General features: G+C 37.5%; 1 protein-coding gene across 4 annotated transcripts in view; it reads left to right on the top strand.

Moving 5' to 3' along the window:
• Positions 1–19,416, top strand: part of ELOVL6 (ELOVL fatty acid elongase 6) — a 157,839-nt gene that overhangs the window by 106,041 nt on the left and 32,382 nt on the right. The window lies entirely within an intron of this gene.

Raw genomic sequence — 19,416 nt, forward strand, 5'->3', positions numbered from 1 at the left:
CCTCGGTGTGCTGTTGCTAACACTTAATCAAAAGATGGCACTTAGACACAGACCAGACACTGGACATCTGTCTGTGTCAGGATTGCTAGACCAGAGAATGCTTTTGCTCTGCAGCCTCAAAGGCACCCATCACCCGCATGCACTGAACTGACTTGCAGGCATGCGTTTTACGTAACCAGCTCTGGTTTTGTAAATGCGAAAGAACTCAACACAGGGGCTGTCAGAAGAAGGCCTGTTCTCTCCAGGGCATCTGTCAGCCAGTGTGCAGACTTGTTCCTTCAGAAGCTTTCAGAAGCATTTTCAGTCTTGTATTATTTGGTGATCTAGGCAATCACAAGACTAATTAGCACACAGCTGGTGCCCAAGCAAGTGCCAGGATTTACCTAGAGTGCTAACAAAGGCACCTGTTCTATTTGTGTTTTGCTTGTCAAAACCAGCAAGTTTATAACTAGGCTTGGGGAAGAACAGGAGGGGAGTAAATGCAAATATACTATGAAACATAAAGCTATTCATTTTCATATTTATAAATATTCATTTGTATGCTTTCATATTATATATTAACTGTTCTACTTCTAAGCAGAAATGGATGTTATCATTAAAGCTTTGTTAGTCACTTAAAGTTTATTAAAAATGACTAAGTAGGAAGAAGTATTTCCATTAAACTCTTATGATCTGCGCATTTCCATAATGTTGAATCCCTGCATCTGAAACACCCACTTGCTCACCAGTACTGAATATACTTTTTATTTCAGTGCGATTTGTAAGGCCCTAGGTTTGAAGTACTCATCATTTGGATCCTTCGAATTCAACCTGTATTAGGTCATGATTCTCTATAATATGAAGAACCATTTTCATTTTTATTTATATGTAAGATTGACAGAGTATGCCTCACCTTAAGTATTTTGATATTTATGTGGGAATCTCTATCCTAATGAAACCTTTCATCGTTTTACTGATTTTTGAATATTACCTGAACCTTTATCTTTTATTTTAAATTTTAACACTTATAAGCAGAGAAAAAAAGTACAATGACTCCCCTGCACCCCAACCTTGGTTAAACAATTGTCAACACTTGGCTGATCTTACTTAATTTAATCTTGCTTACCTTGTTTCTCATCCCTAAATTATTTTGAACTATTAATAATAGAGACTGAAATAATTCTTATTAAAATCATACCATGGCTAAAGATTAAGTACTCTTTAAAAACAAATAAACATAGTATTATAATCTCTAAATTAATTCATTCCCGTTAAATTTCAGATTTCTTCAGTTGTCTCATAAATGATTCCTGTTTTACAGTTTATTTTTAAGAACCTGGATCAAAATGAGATCTATGCATTTCCATTAATTGACATCTTTTGACATAGAGATTTCCTCTCTCTTTCTTCATGATTCCTCCTTTGAAGAAACCAGATAGTTTACCCCATAGAGTTTCCTCTGTCCTGGATTTTGCTTGATTGCATTTTTCTGTATCCTCTATTTCTTACAATTTGTAGTTAGATCTAGAAGGTTTCTTACATTGAGGCTTAAGATTTGAAAAGATTTCTATAAGAAGAAACTTACCTTTATCAACTATTTGGTTATCCTGAAGTATATATAGCTATTACAGCAAAGATTAGGATAAATCCTTGATTCTTTCCCTATGTTCATCAGGTTTAAAAAATTATAATTAGCTAGCCTGTAAACAAAAGATTTGTTTTCTTAAGCATTATAAACTCATGGATTTGGAGTTTTTTATATGCCAGTGATTTTGAAATATGTTTGATTTTGATGTATTTTAGTCCATTGTTATTCCATTTGATGGTGATGGTTTGACTTTTTTTCTTTAATTACAAGATATTCCAGGCCAGGCATGTTGTATATTCCTTGTCCAGAACTGGAATCAGCCATTTCTCCAAAGAGCCTGTATTAGTTCGTTTTAATGCTGCTGATAAAGACACACTCGAAAATGGGAAGGAAAAGAGGTTTCATTGGACTTACAGTTCCACATGGCTGGGGTCTCAGAATCATGGCAGGAGGCATTAGGCACTTTTTACATGGCAGCAGCAAAATAAAAATGAGGAAGAGAAGAAGCAAAATCGGAAACCCCTGATAAACCCATCAGATCTCGTGAGACTTATCCACTGTCAGGAGAATAGCATAGAGGACCCCCATGATTTAATTACCTCCCCCTGGGTCCTTCCCACAACACGTGGGAATTCTTGGAGATACAATTCAAGTTGAGATTTTGGTGGGGACCCAGCCAAACCATATCAGAGCCCTAATTCCCATGGTAAAGAGGAGATAATATTTAGAAACCACTATTTGGGTACTAAAGGTGGTTGTTGGTGTTAAGTAAGTTTTTCTATTTAAGTCTTTTAAGAAGCTAGAAATGGAAATTTACTTATTGAGGTAGAATATACATATACAATCTATCATCTTTACCTTTTTTCTTTTGGAGACATTGTCTCACTCTGTCACCCAGGTTGGAATGCAGTGGCAAAATCACAGCTCATTACAGCCTCAACCTCCTTAGCCTCAGGTGATCCTCCTACCTTAGCCTCCCATGTAGCTGGGAGTACAGGCATGTACCACCATGGCTGGCTAGTTTTTATATTTTTTTGGTAGAAATGGAGTTTCACTTAGTTGCCCAAGCTGGTCACAAACAATCTTTACCATTCTTGTGACTTACCTTTTATTTATCTTTTCTCTCTGGCCAAAAATCCAAGTCCCCAATGTTGGCAAGTAACTCCCATTTACTTTATCCTGCAATGCACATGCAGAAGTCAATAGTGATACTTTATCCTTTTTTTTTTTTTTTTAAATGAGATGGTGTTTCGCTCTTGTTACCCAGGCTGGAGTGCAATGGCACAGTCTCGGCTCACCGCAACCTCCGCCTCCTGGGTTCAGGCAATTCTCCTGCCTCAGCCTCCTGAGTAGCTGGGATTACAGGCATGCACCACCATGCCCAGCTAATTTTTTGTATGTTTAGTAGAGACGGGGTTTCACCATGTTGACCAGGATGGTCTCGATCTCTTGACCTCGTGATCCACCCGCCTCGGCCTCCCAAAGTACTGGGATTACAGGCGTGAGCCACCACGCCCGGCCTACTTTATCCTTTTTAGACTGACCAATTATTCTTGTGTCCTTTTTCATTTAATTAATTCTATTAGTTATTTTACTTTCTTCAGAGCCATGTTTTGTATAAAATTTAGAAATCCAGACTACATAGAAAAGTCCAAACATCCGCAGTCTAAGGTTTTAAAAAATGGATCTTGATATTTTTAAGCCAAAATGTGGAAAACATTGATAATGGAATTCTATGCTTGTATTAACTGAAAGTGCTTCTGTGTTTGGAAGAATATATTGAGATTTCTCTATGCTTGAAGAATGCTGGTCAACAATGCATGGAAGTAAAAAGGCTAATTCAGAATGGTATTTTTAATATTAAAGTATAAAGATACTAGAAGAAAATAAACTTGATTTTTTATTTTTTGGGGAAAAGAAGCAAAAAAGACATTTATTAAATTCCTATGATTTACTAGAAAATAAAACCAGCCTGGGCAACATGGCAAAACCCCATCTCTACAAAAAGTACAAAAATTAGCCAGGCATGATGTCATGCGCCTATAGTCCTAGCCATACTGGAGGCTGAAGTAGGAGGGTCACCTGAGCCTGGGAAGGCTGAAGCTGCATTGAGCTATTACAGCACCACTCCACTTGAGCCTAGGTAGCAGAGTGAGACCCCGGCTCAAAAAATAAATGAATTAATTAATAAATAAATAACACAAAATCTCAGTGTTTGTAAAGGTTGGTTGTAGTGGACTGGCCATTTAGAAGTAAAAAATGTTTATTTTTTTGTGATGTGTTAGAATATATGAAGCAAATATAATAATGTGGACAGCTCTCCATTTTGCATATTAGTGGCCATTTATTATTTGTGTTTTTCTGCATTTGACAAATTTCCTAAAATATACATACACACATTCATACCTAATCTCATACACAATTCTGTAGAATTTCAAGTGAGTAGTTGCTTTTTGGTTGGGGGGGAATCCAAATATTTACAAATGAAGTTGATAGAAAGCATTCATCAAAAATATGCTCTTCTGGCCAGGCATCGTGGCTCACACCTGTAATCTCAGCACTTTGGGAGGCCGAAGAAGGAAGATCACCTGAGGTCAGGAGTTTGAGACTATCCTGGCCAACATGGTGAAAACCCTCTCTACTAAAAATACAAAAATAGCAGGGCATGGTAACGCATGCCTGTCATCCCAGCTACCCTGGGAGGCTAAGGCAAGAGAATTGTTTGAATCCTGGAGGCAGAGGTTGCAGTGAGCCAAAATCGTGCCACTGCACACTAGTCTGGGCAACAAAGCAAGACTCTGTCTCAAAACAAAAGAAAACAAAACAAAAAAACCACTCTTTTCACACACAGTTATTATTAATGGGTTTTAAGAAATTTTCTATTTTGGTCATAAACGAAAACTTCATTATTATAAAGATATGTTCTGTAGAAAGTTTTGAGTGGCTCTTACAATATAATTCATGCATTTTCAAATATTGTCTAATACAATAGTATAGAAACTCCTTGCCCAGGAGACAGTCTTCTATAAGACGGTCTGCAGCGAGGTGATGGCCCAATGGCCTATCGCCCCCTCCATCTCCCCGTTCTTTGTCACTGCAGGATAAGATGCCATCAATTTGGAAAATGAAGGAAAGAGAAAGAACCACACATTTCAGTAGAATAAGTAAATTTTTCTTTTGGAAAATCACTGAAAAGAGGAGTTTTTGTGTATTTGACTGCTTAGGAATAATTTCTTTTCCCTCAAGTCCTCAAGCTTGCCTGTTAGCTCTTACCAGTAGCCAGGACCCAGTTATGCTTAATTTCCAGATGCCATCCACTGTTCACTCATGAACTGAGACAACGTTGTGGGAATTAAATCACATCTGCAGCATACTTAAAAAAACAAACCAAAGAAACCTCTTCCAACCAGTCTATTTTAAAAAGTGATGGGGTTATAATATTGTTTGCAAGAACTGCCTGCAGTTTTTCTCTTTATTTTTTGGGGTTGACTGAAGCAGCCTTCATGGAGACATAGTCTTCATTCAGGTGGTATTCAGTGTAATTTATTGAAGCCTTTCATAAGTTTTTATAGAGTAGATAAAATATGGCCAGCTGAGTTTTCCTTATGCCTACAATGGATCATTTCATTTGAGGAAGATTTCTCTGGGTTTCCCTGACAATCTCTCCCTGCGATTCCTCCAGGTTTCCTTTCAGAACCAAAGCTCCAGGTTCTGGTGTCAACTAGTCTTTATAAATATGGCCAGGATGATGGCACAGTGGCCAACTTCCAACCTACATCCCACCTAACCTAAGGACAGGCATTTCTTTATTTGATAAGATAATTTTATGGGGCATTTATCCATGGGTATTTGAACATTTTCTTAGGGTAAATGCTGGGAATAATTCTGGTTATGTGAATCAGTAAGACTTTTAAATGAGATTGCTCCTGGTGGCAATGGAATTAGATTTGGCTAAGTTATCAAACTTTGATATGGCAACAGAACATCAGATACTTCAAAGTGTCTATCTCCTGTTCTTCACAGACACTCCTGAGTCATTTAATTGTGTTGCTACAACATTTCAGCTGGGTTACTACAGTTGATTTGAAAAAGTTTTATTCTTCTGGATTGGGTGCAGGTGTGTGCACTTCTGATTCAAGTAGTCGCTGCCAGTTACCTGTCTGGCAGTGTTTTCTTTTCATCAGCAGCAAAAGGAGCTCCAAGAACCCATCTTTGAGGTTCTTGACCCAACACAGATCAAAGCAGTATGTCTAGTTAGTGTACATTATAAAAGTATAATTACCTGGTGTTACAAATTTATAGGTGACAATCTCACACTTGCTTCACCTTTGCTTACTCCTGTTTCCTGGTGATTACTCTGGCCTCAATTGTTTTATGCTTGATTTGCACAAACCAGATGTTCTACGCTTTGTAGTTTGACTTCTCGTCTATTAATCAGCAACTTTTCCTGTTGGACTTCATTGTAATTTCCTGGCTATATTTTCATTTTGTTATTAAATTTCATCTCTGGCTTAAATATAAAATATGTTCAAGATTAGTAGAAAATTATTCTATTTTTTTTCTTTTGTGGGATTTTTATGAACAAAGTGCTTAAATATAGCACAGGAAACTTTCAGAAAATTCTGTTTAATGGTGGAAGCAGTAGATAAATGGTATTTAATCAAATCATTCAAGATCTATTTCTCACTGATTTCCTAAACAAATTCAGTGTTTAATATCTGAAGAATTATTGGCAATTACCTTATTTAAAAAGCCAACAGTGTATAATAAAACTAACTGAAGCTGTTTAAGTTAAAAAAAAAAAAAATGACAGTTCATAACCCATACAGAAGGAGTAAAGACATGATTGACCTATAAAATGATGGTACAGTGAAAAAGACAAATTTTAGAACAATGAAATCAATTTGTACTTAAGCCCCTCACAAGTATATTCATTTTCTTCCTATGGTTGCCAAAAGTAGCCCATCTTAATCCATAAAAACAATAATAATAACAATGACTGCAGTGATATTATTTATATAAAATAAATGGATCCATAAGCTATAAGTGTCATAGGACAAAAGCTCCTATTTTATGAAAAACAGGTTACAAATGTCAGATTTTTAAATGTAACACGAAAAGGGCAGAGTAACAAGCAAAATATGCCTTTGGAAAGTGTAATGCTGAGTAATAAAAAAGCAAGCTGGGAAATAATCCTGGAAGTGTAATACCATTTACGAAAATTTTAACAACATATTAATTGATGCTACATTTTATTTATAAATATATATATAGTAAAAGTATTAAAATATGCATGAAAACCTCAGGATAGTAATTTTCTCTGTGTGGGAGAAGGGAAGGAGAGAAATAGGACCAGAGAGAGTCCAAAGGAGGTCAATTCCTTTTGCAATATTTCATTACATGTAGTAACATGTTACAACATGTCATTACAAAAGGTCAAATCAGGGAAAAATAACTATTTGATAAAAAGTATGGTTATAAAAAAATAAAGTTGAATGCAATTAATGGCATTTGTTTGTTAAAAGAAAGAGCAACAATTGTAGCCATATTAGAAGATTCAGATAATACCGCTGGTACATAAGTAAAGCAAGTTTATATCAAAACATAAATGTACTTTATAGGTCCTCGTTCTCTACCTGTCCTACCCACTACTGATCGGTTTATAGTTCGAATGAAGAATGGCTTTTGTTTTTCTCTTTTTTCTGACATTAACCCTCAGTTAAGTGTGTATGTTTTGCTGGACGGATGATTTGGAGACCTTTCTTTTTGGTCACTGTGATCAAGTCTTGAAGGATTTATCTTGGTTAATGTTTCTAACTTGTGGACAGATAGGATGTAGGTCAGATATTGTGCATTTAATTATTTGTTTTATCGAAATCTGTTTTGGTTTTGTCTTTACTCAAAAATGTAAAATATCACATTTTCTATACCAATACTTTGCACCTTCCTTAGCCTCTTATTTTTGCATCATTTTATCAAAGAACCATAGAAATTGTTGACTCCAATGACTTGATTCTTATACCATATTTGTAAATTACAGCTTCTCCTATTTTCTTAAAACTAAAATTAATGGATGTATCAGAAATCCTTTTTTTTTTTCCTGAAGGAAGAATTTATAAGATTTCTTTGCAGAATCAGATTTTTCTTAAAACTAAATTGCTGGAGCAATTATGTATTATAATAATAAACATAACATAATTTGTGTTTATTGGGACATAAAATAACTGAGACTAGGAATAACACAACATCTAGATAACACCTGCAACACACTGATTGTTTGGAAGGTCAGGTCACAAAAAGACACAAAACATATTTTGTTTCCCTTTGCACCAAGAGAAAAGTGAAGCACCCATGTTGTATTGTTATTAAAAGCCCAACAAATGTTCAAGACAAAAATCTTAATAAAAAGTGAAGTTTAAAAACCCCATTTCCGTAGGAAAAATAATCCCTCCATTTACTTAGCAGAGTTGGCTTCTTTCCTTGATGAGGGACACCCTGCTAACATTTTTGTAACTGGAGATAACAATGTCTAGTCGGAAACATACTGGACTTGTTTAGCATTTTGAGTTGTATTTGAATCCCTTTCAATCTGAGAATGGCAGGATACCCCTCCATTACCCTGTTCAGTTTTGTTATTAACACTAATTTTGTTGTTCCATTAACCTATACACACATTCACAAAACTGCTGTTTACTTTTGTTATTCTGGTGACCTATATATGCCGTAACATAACTACCTAACAAATTGCAGCTACCGGATAAAGAAAATTTGTTCCCTACCTACACACAGTGTATATACACACAAACCTTGTTACCCTTTACACACTCTTCCTACTCACCAGGAATTTATTCCATCCCCCTGACATTAGAGACAGCTCAAGTAAAATACTGCTTCAACTGGGACCTTTTATCAGAAATTCTGATGCCAACCCAGACTAGCTCCAATCCCACCCGCCCCCTTGCATAAAACCTTCATGCTTCATTAACCATGCCAGCAGCCTCATGAATACGTAATAGTGGAGTTATATGACATACGCTACTTCATTAATATTCTCTTTGTTTTCTAAACGTCTAAAGCTGGAGACTTTGCTAGATCTTGGTCTTTCTCGTCTCAAATCACAATAAAGTGACCCTGACTGAATTACTTGACCCCTTTTGAGAAACCATGAGCTATAATAAAAATAAGAAATGGGCAACTTGCCATCTTTTAAAAGTGAGATGGAACTTTTAACTGGGGTCCATGCATCCTGGTCTGCTCTGGACAGTCTTAGTTTTACACACATTGTTTCAGTGTAATTATTAATAGCTCCCTCTTCACTCTCTAAAAATGTCTCAATTTGGCTGATAAGTAAAACACTTATTCTATTTATAACCCACTGAGAAATTGTGTTGGCTCAATAAAAAAAGAAAAAGGAAGAACACCAATGATTATTTGACAACTTACTGCTAACAAATTCCTATTTTTAGGCTTGACCTCTCGACTAAAACTTGTTCTGCCTGTCTGTGGTATTTCTAAATGTTTGACACATCATCACTCAGATTTAAAATATCCAAACTGGATCTCCTTTTGATATTTATTTATCAAAATTTATCATAATTTTCCTAATGAATATCTTTAAATCATTCAAAATATATATACAAATCTCCTTTATCCAGTCACCAAGTTTTATCAGTTCTTGTCAGAATCTCTTAGGTGGCTGACTGCACCTCTGTTTCCACCCTGGACCCTCCGATTATGATCTTTGTCACTTCACATCTTCAGTTTTGCAACCACTAATTGCTGTCCTTCAAATGTTTCCTCTACCCAAGGATATTCTACATAGCATGTTGTTTCCCTGTTTAAACCTTAATTGAAACTCCTTTGCTTATACGTTAAAACCTCAATCTGGCCGTAAAAATGTACAACCTTGCCTTGACTCACCCTTTACCACTGCCCTATGCAAACTTTTCTATCTAAGCCAACATCATATATCAAATAATTTCCCACAAAACAGACATACCTTGCCCATTCCCAATTTCATGCCTTTTTTTTTTTTTTTTTTAAAGACAGTTTTACTCTGTCACCCAGGCTGGAGTGCAATGACGTGACCTAGGCTCATTGCAACCTCTATCTCCTGGCTTCACGCGATTCTCGTGCCTCAGCCTCCCGAGTAGCTGGAATTACAGGTGACCGCCACCACACCCAGCTAATTTTTGTATTTTTATTAGAGACAGTGTTTTCATATTGGCCAGGCTAGTCTCAAACTCCTGACCTCAGTGATCCGCCTGCCTCAGCTCCTCAAAGTGCTAAGCCATCTCGTCCAGCCCCACTCGGTTATTCTAATGGCTTGTTCCTCACCTCCTTTAGATTTTTGCTCACATTTAGCCTTGGCGAGGCCTTCCCTAGCCTCTCTATACAAAAATCACAATATTCCCATCCATGCTTGTTATTGCTTTCTCCTGATTTATTTTTCTCCTTAGCACCTGTTATCTTCCAGTTCACTGTATCTATTACTTCTATGGTTCATTATCTGTCCTGTCCTCTGCACTCTGTGTTCCATGAGGGCAGAGGCTTTTATCTGTCTGATTTTTTTAATTTTTAGATGGAGTTTTGCTCTTGTCACCCAGGCTGGAGTGCAATGGCATGATCTCGGCTCACTGCAACCTCCGCCTACTGGGCTCAAGCCATTCTCCTGCCTCAGCCCCCCAAGTAGCTAGGATTACAGGCATGCGCCACCATGCCCAGCTCATTTTTTGTATTTTTAGTAGAGGTGGGGTTTCTCCATTTGGCCAGGCTGGTCTCGAACTCCCGACCTCAGGTGATCCACCCACCTTGGCCTCCTAAGGTGCTGGGATTACAGATGTGAGCCACCGCATCTGGCCAGTAGGTGCTTAAAAAAAAAAGTAAGGGAAGTTAAAAGACTTATTAACAACTGTCCATATTTATTTTCAAAGGGGGGAATAGGAAAATTTTTCAGCTTTTCCTTTATTCAAGAACTACCTGGAATTTCAGTTATTTCCAAGAAAGTAATAGTGACATTAGTTAACTGCATATTTTGCATGTGCTCAGGCACACGTGTGTGTTTGTGTGTTTCTAAATAAAAATGTCCCATTATGAGGGAGAATTCCAAGCTGCTGTGAAAGGGGCTTTCTGATGACAAGCCAGGAAGATCACCATGCTTTGCATGTGGCACTAGGGCCTCTGGCCAATGTGGGTAGGCTGGCCTCTCCTTAGCTAAGCTGTACATCCTTGCTGGTGGGCACTGGCCAGCAGGTCGCCCTGCTGCTCCAGACTTTCCCAGACCACCATCCATGTGATACATGCAAATATGACACAGAACTGCAAGTTTATCTATGCATAGGCAAAGAACAGCTTCTCATTCTCCCAGGAACTACAGTTGACTTGATAACCTTATATGATTTGAGTTGCTTATGTACAATTAGAAAATCTATCCAGTGGTCACTTTTTGATTAAGTAATTTTCCTTTCTAGTTATAAAAGGATTCTCTGCATCAAAACTGAAAACCACAAAAATGCATACACACAGACTTTTTAATCTCAGTACTTAACAGATATTTACTGTTAATATTTTGGTGTCTGATCTTCTAATAATTTAATGTTAAACTAGAGATTCTTTTATCATAATTTTAATTCTCTGTAATACAGTTAATACATTTGAGTGTGGACAAAAATATGACTTCCATAATATCTTTGTATTACAGGTGCTATAACAACTTGAAACAGCTGACATGTAAGATTCTTTAAATCGTTTTACCAAAATGGGATAGTATTTAAATAGCTGGAATACCATAGCTCTTTTGAAACTTGGTTGAAAAATAACATGAGCATTCTAGAAGAGATTGCATGGTAGTTTAGGATGTAATATACTTAGACGTAAGTCTAATAACACGTGCCGGCATTTGTTAGGGGTTGTTTTGAATTAAGACTGAGTTAGGGATTACAGTTCTTATAAACTTCCTCTGTTAACTCACAGATCCTTCTTGTTTAGCAGGGTTTGGGTGTGGGTGTGTGTGTGTGTGTGTGTGTGTGTACTACAAAATTTCAAACTAAAAATTGAATCCTTAAAAAATTCTTCAGATTTAAGGAATGAACTTTTAATGAAATTGCCTAATTGCATAATCTGGAATGCTTCAATAATGGCTGACATCCATAAATAAAATGAGATAACCCAAATTACAGATTAGTAGAAGGAAAGATTAAAGTGAATAACATGGAAAAATACTAGAAGTTTCTTCTCTGGAGATTCCCATTAGTGAGCAGAGAATTAACCGAAACATTGAAAGATGAGTATTCCTTCCCCTGATAGTCCACACGTCATCAAGGTATGGATGGGAGTGAAGGACTGTAGAGAAGAAGTGGTATTAGTATTCATTAAAGAGAAATCAGTCACCCACCATAGGTTATGTGCTGCTGTTAGATCAATGAAAATCATTTTCCTACATATAATACTTTTCCCATATAAAGCAATTCTTACAGGCCTCTTATGACCTCAGCCTTGAAAGTATCAACAGTTCTTTCCTGAAAGCTATCAATTTTTATTCTCTACATTTTAATCAAAGCTCCAAATAGTAACTGTCATCTGTTTTCGATACTAAGGTATTGACAGGTGTGCTATATCTGACTTGATTCTGCATATGACATAAGGGACTCTTGTTTCTTCCTTCAAACCAGCAACTCTCTTTAGTAAGAGCACTAGGAAATGGACTAATTGGTTGCTAGCTCTCCTTGGAACTCATTTCCTAGCATTTGTTTCAAAAATTTATTAAGTGGGAGTTGGTGCTGGCTGTTCGATCCTTTCTTGTCACTTATAACTAAATTGTTATGCTGGTTGGAGGCTGTGCAAGCAATCCTCACTGCATTCATTGTCATCCCAGATCATTCTTACAGTTTCCAGAGCCCTGGGACTTAGTATCAAATCTGTGTAATTAAAATGATTGATTGATTTGGGACATAATACTTCATTTCTTGCACATTGCAATTTCCTAACAACGTAATAAAGCAACGATTTTCTTTTATTCCTTTCATTTGACTACCAGTGGTACAGTGGTAGACAGAGGGGTGGCTTTTTGTGTTTTTTGTTCTGAGATGGGAATAAGCAACATTGACTTAGCAGTGGGTATGCAGGGTGATCAAAGTAGCTGGGAGAGACTGTTCATTGATTCTAGGTATTTGTGTTAACTCAGAGCTAGAGCAGAAATTTTCAGTGCAGTTCAATAGAATTGCTTGTGAATTAAAGAAATTACGAATCATTAGTTATTCAGCGTCCTCTTATGCAGGGGCCAGGGATGTGCTTTCTCTGAAAAGGTTCAGCTTTAAGTTGGAGTTTATACTAGCTTAATGCAGATAGATAGGTAGATAAAAAGAAAGAAAAAAGAAACTAACTTTCCAGGGCCGGCTTTAGCTCAGTGGTTACTTCGACAATGCTTTCTATGGTGGAAAACTTTCCAGGACAAGGCTGCAGAGCTCAGGAGAGGATAGCAGAGAAGAAAATCTAATTTCTGCCTTTAAAAGGAATATAGTTAAAACTTTTCCAGTCTTGAACAGACAGCCTAGCTCTAGAGATTTCAACTTAACTCCTCAAATTGATTTGCCACCTTATACATGTGTATTGAGACCAAACCGATCTTCTATCACACCTTGGAGTGAAGGAATCACTCTGGGGTATGTTCTAATCTAATTGACACCTCTAGGATAAGTGTGTAATTTTCTGTTCTCTTTAAAGACATGGATCCTTAAATTCATAGAGTAGAACTAGGTTAAAGTTTGAAGTCATTAAAAGAAAAGGCAAACAAACATCTTCCTCCTCAGGTATTTCTTGTCTTAAATTGGTTATGTCTGTTTCTCTCCGTTTGCCTAACCTGTGAATATTGTATTGATCCTTTTTCTACCATACCTTTATAGTTTGTTCTGTATTTCTTCCTACACATTCACATGTAAGATAAAATTACAAATAAAATTGGATCTGAATTTCTAAAGTATGGAAGTCAAACTCTCAGCTAGGCACAGTGGCTTTCTCCTGTAATCCTAGTGCTTTGGGAGGCCGAGGTGGGCAGATCACGAGGTCAAGAGATTGAGACCATCCTGGCCAACATGGTGAAACCCTGTCCCTACTAGAAATACAAATATTAGCTGGGCGTGGTGATGCACACCTGTAATCCCAGCTACTTAAGAGCTGAGGCAGGAGAATCTCTTGAACATGGGAAGCAGAGGTTTCAGTGAGCCGAGCTCATACCACTGCACTCCAGCCTGACAACAGAGCAAGATTTTGTCTTAAATAAAAAAAAAAAAGAAAGTCAAACTTTCCTGTAAGTTCCTGGAAGGCTTACCTCCTGTGACCCTAATGAGAAAGAGCCCTGTCAATCTTGTGTTCCTGCATGCCCAGGTCCAGCATCAAGCGTGAGTCACATCTCAATTCAGTCAATGACTGGATTTCTTTACATATACATTGCTATTAAGGATGGCATAAATTGCATCTTTTAAGGGTTATGGTTGACAAAATATGAATAGAGGGTGCCTACTTTTATTTCTCTTTTAATCTATAGGAGGTTTGCATGTAGTTGATAAATGGTAAATGATTAGTTATCAATCTTGCTACTACCCTTCTCCATACACAGTCTAAACACCCACCTCAACACACAAGATTTAGCTGCTTAATGAGGAATTAGTGAGGAAAAGGCTTGAGAGAACTTTATCTTGCACAGTATAATGCTAGCACTAACGATAGACATCATTCATTAGGTACCAAGCTCTTTTGATTATTGTCTCATGTAACTTTCAAGACTGCCTCGCGGTATGTATTTTATTCTCATTTTACAAATGAGAAAAGCTAGGCTCAGAGAGGTTTAAGAAACTAAACCCGAAAGCCTGTTGTGTAATACAAAGAACATTGCTCCAACACAGTTAACTACTGCAGAGGCATGTGCCCTCTGAATATTTAAGTAACTATTCTCCTCCCCATCTCCCCCTTCTTCCTCTTTCTTTTCCTTCTCCACCTCTGTCATCACCATTGTGGCTATGCTTATTATGCAGCCCTGAGGTCTTTTGAGTTGGAGCACTGCCTCTCTAAAATGTATGACTTGCTATCTTGGTGCAACAATGACACAACAATGAGCTGCTTTGACAAGAAGAAAAGTTGGCCCGTTTACCCACAAGCTCTCACTGGGCAAGGATCTCATATAATCCACAGACAACGTTAGCAACTAGTGTCCTGTTCTTCTGCCTGCATCTCAAAAACGGCATGGTAGCTCTTAGGAATAAATTTCAATTATCAGGAAATCCAGAAGTTTAGCATTGCTCCACATTTCTGAAACTACACATGGAAATCAATTCCAAGCTTATAAGCTGTCTGAATGAAGAGTCATCCCTTAGTATACATGGGGGATTGGGTCTAGAACCACCCAAGATACTAAAATTTGCACACACTCAAACCTGCAGCCAGCCCCTCGGAACCTGCATGTATGAAAAGACAGCCCTTTGTATTGGTGGGTTTCATATCCCATGAATACCATGTTTGGTTGAACAAAATTTGAGTACAAGTGGGCCCAAGTGGTTCAAATTCATGTTGCTCAAAGGCCAACTGTAGTTGTATTAAACTAAATGCATGTTTTTATACACTGCCGTCTCCACACTTGTGCATGAAAAGAAGACTGAGCTTCTATTTCACTATTAATTTTGCCTATGTAAGCATTTTATCCTAAAATAAATGTATGCTTATCACTTGAAACAGCTGTCAGAGTAACATTTGCTGGAAAGAAAGTAAATAACGCAAATTTAAAAAGACATGGACAGATCTTATTTTTGGGAGGACAAAGAAATTTGTTGCAAAAAATCTAGCTCACTTCTAGTCCCTACAATAAAACACGAGTACAGTAGTTTCCCTTACCCATGATTTTACTTTCTGTGGTTTCAGTTACCTGCGGTAACTGAAACAGAAAATTCCGGAAATGAACAATTCATCAGTTCTAAGTGGTGCACCACTCTGACTAGCATGATGAAATCTCACACCATCCCGCTCCGTCCCTCCCAAGACGTGAATCATCCTCCCTTTGTCAAACAGATTTATACCTGTGAGCCACTTAGTAGCCCTCTTGGTGATCAGACTGTCTTGGTGTCACAGTGCTTGTGTTCAAGTGACTTATTTTACTTAATACAACTGCAAGTGCAAGAGTAGTGATGCTGGCTACTCAGATATGCCAAAGAGAAACCAGAAAGTGCTTTAAGAGAAAAGGTGAAAGTTTTCAACTTAGTAAGGAAAACACTACTGTATGCTGAGGTTGCCAAGATCTATGGTGAAAACAAATCTTCTATCCATGAAATTTCCAAGAAGAAAGAAGAAATCCATACTAGTTTTGCTGTTGCACCTCCAACTGCAAGAGTTATAGCCACGGTGCATAATAAGTGTTTAATTAAAATGGAAAAGGCATTAAATTTGTGGGTGGAAGACATGAACAGAAATGTGTCCTGATTGGTGGGTTTCAGGCAGGCTCTGAGGGTCTTGGAATGTGTCCCATTGGGTAAAGGAAAGACTATAGTATGCCCAAGGAATTCCTCATGTTTTCACTTGAGGTTAATTGCACCCAGCCCTTTGACAGAATTAGTGTTTATTCTCATTTTCACTCCCCAAAATTGTATAAGCTACAATACCCTAATGAGCACTCTGTGCTTGGCTTTGGTGAAAACACACTTTGTATGTGTAGTGGTCACCAAAACCTTTGAGTGGGAATGACTGAAGGGCCTGGAGGTTTCCAAACTGAGGGTCAAGGTCACCTTGGTCTTGCTATCCATTACCTTTTTCTTTTACGGGCAAAATCCCTTCATGTTCTATAAATTCTAAATACATGTGCAATTTAAAACACTCCAAAAATGTAATAAAACCATGTATTTGTAACCTTCACAAAGACAGGAATCTGAAAAAAAAAGAAAAAGACAGAGCCAAATCGACTCTAATTGCTAAGAACAAAATGAACAATCTTTTGACTAGACAAAGCTACCAGAAATCCTTTTGATGAGAAGTATATTGTACTGAAAACCAACTAGAAAATAAGAGGGTTTTTTTCCCCACAATTTTATTTTAGGTAACAGGAGCTATTTTTTAAAAAATTACTCCTTCATTCCCCCAGAAGTTTTAAATTATTATCTTGAACTAAAAATATAGATGTGGTTTAAGTAACTGTAAAAACAAGGTAAGGGCCAGTTTCTCTGCTGTGGCATTACTGACAGGTGCAAACTTAAAAACTCATTCAAATATTTTTGCAAAATGAGGAGTGGTGTCAGAGACAGCTGGCCTTGGAAACCTTCTGGAAGTCTTTTATTGTTTCCTCTATTGGATCCAGTCCAAAAGTGAGAATAATTACCCTTTAGAGTTGCCAAGTTTTCAGGCACTTCAAATGACTCTAGTCTTATAGTTGGAAAAAAAAAAAAATGTGAGTCAAGGTACAAGAATAGTGATTGAATTTTACAAAAAGTGTTTCTAAAGCAGTAATTTCTTCAGAAGTGATTTGTTAACTTTGACTAATAGAATGCAAAGTAGAGAAGCATCTGATCAAAATTACAGAAAATGAGAAAGAAAATTAGACTCATCTACTTCTAGACGGCCTAATAATACAGAGTTGAGGATTTCAATCAGGCTTCGTTGGTGACTTTTGGGTAATTCATCAAATCCTTTTGTGGGGTGGTGGTTGGGGAGGCTATGAGAAAGAGACAGGAAGAACCTCTCAGTATTGAATGGGAAATTTACGCTGTTCTAAAAACTTAATATCTCCCAAATTTGTAATACCCTGGTTTAAAAGGAACAGGCTCCCCCTGTTGAGAATAGAGAAATAGTGACAGGTATTTCCCTAAATTTCCAAACCTAACAACCCATTTAGACAGCATATACGAAGTGCTTTACTCATCCTCACAAAAGACCTGCAAAGGAAGTACTATTACAGGATGGACACATTTTATTAGACACATATTTTGAATATTTCAGGATAATCAAATAACTCAGAACTTTCCTAATTCAAGATCAGTTTTCCCATAGGGAGGTATTGTCAGAAACTATAAATCTGTATCTATTTAATGCTGTGTTTTAAAACAATTTTAAGCACAACAAATGGATATATACTAATAGCAACTTTTTGTTGGGTCTAACTTTTGTTTCTTCTCTCAAAAGTTTTTGGCTCTAACAATTTTTTCATTTTTATCACTAACACTGCCACTTAACCCCTGGGTAGCATGGTCACAATTAACCAATAGTGATGATTAAAATAGCAGCACAGGAGTCACCAAAATCACACTTAGGAACTTCTGAGGGAGAATGGCTTAGAAGCTAATGGCCAAAATTGGCAAGCATTTCCGTTTCCTGTTAACACACTGCTCTCATGTGACATTATAAAATTATAAAATAGTAAAGGTGCTACTTATCCTCACAACAGACCTGCAAAGGAAATACTATTAGTGCTGTCTAAATGGTATATGCTGTCTAAATGGGTTGTTAGGGTTGGTACTAAACCAGCTGGAACTTTGAAATTATGTGATTCTTGAGTATAGTTTAGATTTAAGGGATTCGCAGTCCTTTAAATTTAACATATAAGGTACATCCTTCATAATAATGTATATAGTGGTATTTCAAAATGTCATGATTCAAATACACATAAAATACAACCATACCCCTTTTTTGGGATGAAAGAACTGATGCTTGGGTGATTAAGAAATTTACCCATGGGCACATAGCTAGTTACAGGATCAGGATTAGTTGGTCTGACTTAAAATGCCATGCTGCTTACATAAGTGAGATAGGTTAAAGAGGACTAAATCTAGAAAGGCTTCATGACTGGCTTCAATTAGGAATATGATTTTATGAGCATTGGAGGGAGGGAAACATTTTGCTGTAGAGTTTGTCAAACTGTGACCTATGGGTTATCTGCATCAAGACATCTGGAATGTTTATTAAAAATTCCCATTTCTGGGTTCTTCCCCAAAGCTATTAAATTAGAGCCTCTGACAGGGCGCAATGGCTTAGGCCGGTAATCCCAGAACTTTTGGGATTGCTTTGGGAGGCCAAGGTGGGTGGGTCACAACAAGGTGAAACCCCATCTCTACAAAAAGTACAAACTTACCTGGGCGTGGTGGAGCACGCCTGTAGTCCCAGCTACTCAGGAGGCTGAGGTGGGAGAATCACTTGAACCTGGAAGGTTGAGGCTGCAGTGAGCCAAGATCATACCTCTGCACTCCAAAGTGAGATCTTGTTTCCAAAAAAAAAAAGATCCTCTGGTGGTGAAGCCTGGAAATCTGCATTTTTTAACAATCTCCATGTTTTACTATAATTAAAATTTCAATATAGTATCAGGGGGCTTACATGCTCCTTTATATATGATCCAATGACCCCTCACCAGAGTCCAGGGACCTTTATACTAACTGTCCCCGTTGAACAACTAAAGGTTTTTGGGACATGTTCAGTAAGTGAGAAGTTCAATACATGGTGTGTTTCTCTAGACAGGTATCAGACTGTGATTCTGGTCAACTGTGGCATACTTACCCTTTACTCACGCCTTTCTTAATTGTGCCTCTGACCTTTCTCCTGCTATTTTTTTCCAGCACTGTGGACTATTAACTGGATGCCTGCACCTGAGATAGTAGTGTTCTGGTAACCTCTCACTTGAGGAAGTTGTTATCGCAGTTGGCTTCCTGTTTGGTCTCATGCCATCCATGCAGAGCCATGAGAGGCAAAGCAGCCCCAAAGCAACCTCTCGTCCTTCTCCTGTGACTTCCTAGGAGAGGAATGTTCCTGTGGTTGTGACTTCCCCTCCCCACATCCCTCCAATACATACACATAAATTGCCAAATCTCTTGCTTTCACATCAGTCTGCT

This window comes from Sapajus apella, unplaced genomic scaffold (assembly GCF_009761245.1).
Source record: "Sapajus apella isolate SASKATOON/1434 unplaced genomic scaffold, GSC_monkey_1.0 scaffold87, whole genome shotgun sequence".
In the NCBI taxonomy this organism is placed as follows: Eukaryota; Metazoa; Chordata; class Mammalia; order Primates; family Cebidae; genus Sapajus; species Sapajus apella.